Here is a 6,632-nt window from a genome sequence, read left to right on the forward strand (position 1 = left end):
ATCTCTGCTTCTGTGTCTCGGTTCCTGTCTCTCCCTGTTTCTATCTATCTTTTTGTCATTTTTCCTTTTTATACTTTTTTTAAAAGGCCCAGTTTTTCTCTGGCTCTTAGCTCCACCTTTTATCTTGTTAATTATCACTCTGGTCCTCCCACCAGGCAGAAGAAGCCTGGCCCTCAGCAGAAGGTTCCACATGGCTCCCGGCAAACTAGAGTTTTCAGGAAATGAAGATTTTCTACTGATAATTCAGACTCCAGCATACAAGCTGCTGGTGGGGTGCTCCCCCTGCCCCCCACACTCCCAGCTCTCAGTTTCTGTCTTTTTTCTTTTTTTTGCAATTTTTCCTTTTTTCACTTTTTTTAAAATCACTGTTATTCTCAGGCTCTTAGCTCCACCTTCTATCTTGATAATTATCACTCTGGTCTTCTCAGTAGGCAGAAGAAGCCGGGTCTTAAGCAGAAGTTTCCACATGGCTCCAGCGCACTAGATTTTTCAGGGAATGAAGATTTTCTACTCATAACTCAGACTCCAGCAAACGAGATAGCGGTAGGGAGCCTTCACCCCGCACCCCTAGACTTCTATGTCTGCTTCTGTGTCTCAGTTTCTGTCTCTCCATGTTTCTATCTTCTTTTTGTAATTTTTCCTTTTTACACTTTTTTTAAAAGGCACAGTTTTTCTCTGGCTCTTAGCTCCAACTTCTATCTTGTTAATTATCGCTCTGGTCCTCCCACCAGGCAGAAGAAGCCGGGACCTCAGCAGAAGGTTCTGCATGGCTCCAGCGAACTAGATTTTTCAGGAAATGAAAACTTTCTACTGATCATTCAAACTCCAGCGATCTAGCTAGCCACAGAAGAAGCCAGTCCTTCAGCAGAACGTTTCACATGGCTCTAGCAAACTAGATTTTTCAGGGAATGAAGGATTTCTACTGATAATTCAGACTCCAGCCAACGAGCTAGCTGTAGGGACACCCCCTATTCCCGAACCCCCAGCCTTCAATCTCTTCTTCTGTGTCTCGGTTCCTGTCTCTCCCTGTTTCTATCTTTTTGTATTGTCATTTTTCTTTTTACAGTTTTTTCAAAAGGCACAGTTTTTCTCTGGCTCTTAGCTCCAACTTCTATCTTGTTAATTATCACTCTGGTCCTCCCGCCAGGCAGAAGAAGCCAGGCCCTCAGCAGAAGTTTCCACATAGCTCCAGGCGAACTAGATTTTTCAGAGAATGAAGATTTTCTATTGATGTTTCAGACTCCAGCAAACAAACTAGCAGCTGAAGAAGCCGGGCCTTCAGCAGAAGGTTCCACATGGATCCAGCAAACTAAATTTTTCAGGGAATAAAGATTTTCTACTGATAATTCAGACTCCAGCAAACGACCTAGCGGTAGGGATCCCCACCCCTGGCATGCACCCCCAGCCTTCTATCTCTGCTTCTGTGTCTCACTTCCTGTCTCTCTTTGTTTCTATCTTTTTTTGTAATTTTTCCTTTCTACACTTTTTTTAAAAGCACAGTTTTTCTATGACTCTTAGCTACACCTTCTATCTTGTTAATTATCACTCTGGTCCACCCAAAAGTCAGAAGAAGTTGGGCATTCAGCAGAAGGTTCCACATGGCTCCAGCAAACTAGATTTTTCAGGGAATGAAGAATTTCTATTGATAATTCAGACTCCAGCAAACGAGCTAGCGTTAGGGAGAAACGACCCCCCCCACACACCCCCAGCCTTCTCTCTGCTTCTGTGTCTCGGTTCCTGTCTCTCAATGTTTATGTCTTATTTTTAAATTTTTTCTTTTGTGTTCTTTTCTTAAAAGGCAAAGTTGTTCTCTGGCTCTTAGCTCCTCCTTCTATCTTGTTAATTATCGCTCTGGCCCTCCCACCAGGCAGAAGAAGCCGGGCCTTCAGCAGAAGGTTCCACATGGCTCCAGCGAACTAGATTTTACTGGGAATGAAGGTTTTCTACTTATAATTCAGACTCCAACAAACGAGCTTGCGGTAGGGAGCCTCCCCCGGCACCCCCTGCCTTCTATATCTGCTTCTGTTTCTCAGTTCTTGTCTCTCCCTGTTTCTGTCTTTTTTTTTGTAATTTTTCCTTTTTACACCTTTTTTAAAAGCACAGATTTTTTCAAGCTCTTAGACCCACGTGCTATCTTGTTAATTATCGCTCCGGTCCTCCCACCAGGTAGAAGAAGGCAGCCGTTCTGCAGAAGGTTCCACATGGCCCCAGGGAACTAGATTTTTCAGGGAATGAAGATTTTCTACTCATCTTTAAGACTCCAGCAAAGGAGGTAGCGGCAGAAAAAGCCGGGCCTTCAGCAGAAGGTTTAACATGGCTCCAGCAAACTAGGATTTTCAGGGAATGAAGATGTTCTACTGATAATTCAGACTCCAGCAAGCGTACTAGCTGTAGGGAGCCCATCCCACCCCCTGAACCCCCAGCCTTCTAGCTCTGCTTCTATGTCTCAGTTCCTGTCTCTTCCACTTTCTGAGTTTTTGTAATATTCCCTTTTTACACTTTTTTTGAAATGCACAGTTTTTCTCTGGCTCTTAGTTCCAACGTCTATCATGTTAATTATTGCTCTGGCCCTCCCACCAGGCAGAAGAAGCCTGGCCTTCAGCAGAAGGTTCCACATGGCTCCAGTGAACTATATTTTTCAGGCAATGAAGATTTTCTACTGATAATTCAGACTCCAGCAAACGAGCTCACGGTAGGTAGCCCACCTCCCCACCCCCCGCACTCCCAGCATTCTATCTCTGCTTCTGTGTCTAGGTTCCTGTCTCCCTCTGTTTCTGTTTTTTATTATTATTATTATTTTTACACTTTTTTTAAAAAGGCCCAGTTTTTCTCTTGCTCTTAGCGCCACCTTCTATCTTGTTAATTATCGCTCTGGTCCTCCCACCAGGCAGACGAAGCCGGGCCTTTAGCAGAAGGTTCCACATGGCTCCAGCGAACTAGATTTTTCAGGGAATGAAGATTTTCTACTGATAATTCAAACTCTAACAAACGAGCTAGCGGTAGGGAGCCTCCCCCCAGCATCCCCTGTCTTCTATCTCTGCTTCTGTGTCTCGGTACCTATCTCTCCCTGTTTCTGTCTTTTTTTTTTTCTTTTTACACGTTTTTTTTTAGCAGGCACAGATTTTCTCAGGCTCTTAGACCCACCTGCTATCATGTTAATTATCGCTCCAGCCCTCCCACCAGGCAGAAGAAGGCAGGCTTTCAGCAGAAGGTTCCACCTGGCTCCAGGGAACTAGATTTTTCAGGGAATGAAGATTTTCTACTCATCTTTCAGACTCCAGCAAGCGAGCTAGCGGCAGAAGACAAGGTTCCCAATGGCTACAGTGAAGTAGATATTTAAGGGAATAAAGATTCTCTACAACTAAGAGAATGAAGATTTTCTACTGATAATTCAGACTCCAGCAAACCAGCTAGCAGTAGGGAGCCCCCACCCCACATCACCAGCCTTCTATGTCTGCTTCTGTGTATCGGTTCCTGTCTCTCCCTGTTTCTGTCTTTTTTTTTTTTAATATTTCCTTTTTACTACTTTTTTAAAAGGCACGGTTTTTCTCTGGCTCTTAGCTCCACCTTTTATCTTGTTAATTACTACTCTGGTCTTCCTGCCAGTCAAAAGAAGGGGGGACTTCAGCAGAAGGTTCCACATGTCTCCAGTGAACTAGACTTTTCAAGGAATGAAGATTTTCTACTGATAATTAAGACTCCAGCGAACCATCAAGCTGCAGAAGAAGCCGGGCCTTCAGCAGAAGGTTCTACATGGCTCTCGCAAAGTAGATTTTTCACGGAATGAAGATTTTCTACTGATAATTCAGACTCCAGCAAATGAGCTAGCGGTAGGGAGACACCCCCCCACACCCCTAGTTTTCTGTGTGCTTCTGTGTCTCGGTTGCTGTCTCTCTCTGTTTCTGTCGGGTTTTTTGTAATTTTTCCTTTTTATTCTGTTTTTAAAAGGCACAGTTTTTCTCTGGCTCTTAGCTCCACCTTCTATCTTGCTAATTATCACTCCAGTCCTCTCACCAGGCAGAAGAATCCGGGCCTTCAACAGAAGGTTCCACATGGCTCCAGCAAACTAGATTTTTCAGGGAAAGAAGATTTTCTACTGATAATTCAGACTCCAGCAAACGAGCTCACGGTAGGTAGCCATCCCCGCACCCTCAGCCTTCTATCTCTGCTTCTGTGTATCGGTTCCTGTCTCTCCCTGTTTCTGTCTCTTTTTTTGTTTTTTCCTCTTTACACTTTTTTTAGAAGGCACTGTTATTCTCAGGCTCTTAGACCCACCTGCTAACTTGTTAATTATCTCTCCAGTCCTCCCACCAGGGAGAAGAAGGCAAGCTTTCAGCAGAAGATTCCACGTGGCTCCAGGGAACTAGAGTTTTCAGGGAATGAAGATTTTCTACTCATCTTTAAGACTCCAGCAAAGGAGCTAGCAGCAGAAAAAGCCGGGCCTTCAGCAGAAGGTTTTACATGGCTCCAGCAAACAAGGATTTTCAGAAAATGAAGATTTTCTACTAATAATTCAGACTCCAGCAAATGAACTAGCTGTAGGGAGCCCGCCTCAGCCCCTGAACCCCCAGCCTTCTATCTCCACTTTTCTGTCTCGGTTCCTGTCTCTCCCACTTTCTGAGTTTTTTGTCCTATTCCCTTTTTACACTTTTTTTGAAATGCACAGTTTTTCTCTGCCTCTTAGCTCCACCATTTATCTTGTTAATTATTGCTATGGTCCTCCCACCAGGCAGAAGAAGATGGTCCCTCAGCAGAAGTCTTCTCATGGCTCCAGTGAACTAGATTTTTCAGGGCATGAAGATTTTCTACTGCTAAATCAGACACCAGCAAACAATCTAGCAGTAGGGAGCACCCCCACCTGTACCCCCAGCCTTCTGTCTCTGCTTTTGTGTCTCAGTTCCTGTTTCTCCGTGTTTCTGTCATTTTTTTAATTTTTGCTTTTTTCACTTTTTTTAAAACGCACAGTTTTTCTCTGGCTCTTAGTTCCAACGTCTATCATGTTAATTATGGCTCTGGTCCTCCCACCAGGCAAAAGAAGCCGGGCCTTCCGCAGAAGGTTTTACATGGCTCCAGCGAACTAGATTTTTCAGGGAACGAAGATTTTCTAATGATAATTCAGACTCCTTCAAACGAGCTGCCGGTGGGTTGCCCCCACCTCCCCGCACCCCCAGCCTTCTATCTCTGCTTCTGTGTCTCAGTTCCAGTCTCTCCCTGTTTCTGTCTATTTTTTGTAATTTTTCCTTTTTACAATTATTTTAAAAGGCACAGTTTTTTTCTGGCTCTTAGCTCCACCTTCTATCTTGTTACTTATCGCTCTAGTCCTCCAATCAGGCAGAAGTAACCAGGCCTTCTGCAGAAGGTTCCACATGACACCATGGAACTATATTTTTCAGGGAATGAAGATTTTCTACTGATAATTCAGACTGCAGCAAACGAGCTAGCTGTATGGAGCACCCCCACCCGCACCGCCAGGCTTCAATCTCTGCTTCTCTGTCTCGGTTCATGACTCTCCCTCTTTCTGTCTTTTTTTGTAATTTTTCCTTTTCACACTTCTTTTAAAAGGCCCAGTTTTTCTCTGGCTCTTAGCTCCACCTTCTATCTTGTTAATTATCGCTCTGGTCCTCCCACCAGGCAGAAGAAGTCTGACCTTCAGCTGAAGGTTCCACATGCTCCAGGGCACTAGATTTTTCAGGGAATGAAGATTTTCTACTGATAATTCAGACTCCAGTGAATGAGCTAGCGGCAGAGGAAGCCCTGCCTTCAGCAGAAGGTTCCACATGGCTCCAGTGAACTAGATTTTTCAGGGAATGAAGATTTTCTGCTGATAATTCAGACTCCAGCAAACGAGCTAGTGGCAGAAGAAGCCGGGCCTTCAAGAAAAGGTTCCACATGTCTCCAGTGACCTAGAGTTTTCGGGAAATGAATATTTTCTACTTATCTTACAGACTCCAGTAAACGAGCTACCAGAAGGAGAAGCCGGGCGTTCAGCAGAAGGTTCCACATGGCTCTCATGAACTAGATTTTGCAGGGAATAAAGATTTTCTACTGATAATTCAGACTCCAACAAACGAACTAGCAGAAGGGCTCCCCCGCCCCATCCTGGCACCCGCAGGCTACTATCCATACTTCTCTGTCTCAGTTCCTGTCTCTCCCTGTTTCATTTTTTTTTTGTATTTTTTTTCTTTTTACACTTTTTTAAAAAGGCACAGTTTTCTCTGGCTCTTAGCTCCACCTTCTATCTTGTTAATTATCGCTCTGGCCCTCCCACCAGGCAGAAGAAGCCTGGCCTTCAGAAGAAGGTTCTACATGGCTCCAGTAAAGTAGATATGTCAGGGAATGAAGATTTCTACTGATAATTCAGACTCCAGCAAAGAAGCTAGTGGTATGGAGACCCCTCCAACACACCCCTAGCCTTCTATTTCTGCTTCTGTGTCTCAGTTCCTGTCTCTCCCTGTATCTGTCTCTTTTTTTGTCATTTTTCTTTTTAGACTTTTTTTAAAAGTTACACATTTTATCTGGCTCTTAGCTCCACCTTCTATCATGTTAATTATTGCTCTGGTCCGCCCACAAGGCAGACAAAGCTGGGCCTTAGCAGAAGGTTCCACATGGCTCCCACGAAATAGGTTTTATAG

The sequence above is a fragment of the Tupaia chinensis genome, unplaced genomic scaffold (assembly GCF_000334495.1).
Source record: "Tupaia chinensis unplaced genomic scaffold, TupChi_1.0 Scaffold147350_1, whole genome shotgun sequence".
Taxonomy (NCBI): domain Eukaryota; kingdom Metazoa; phylum Chordata; class Mammalia; order Scandentia; family Tupaiidae; genus Tupaia; species Tupaia belangeri.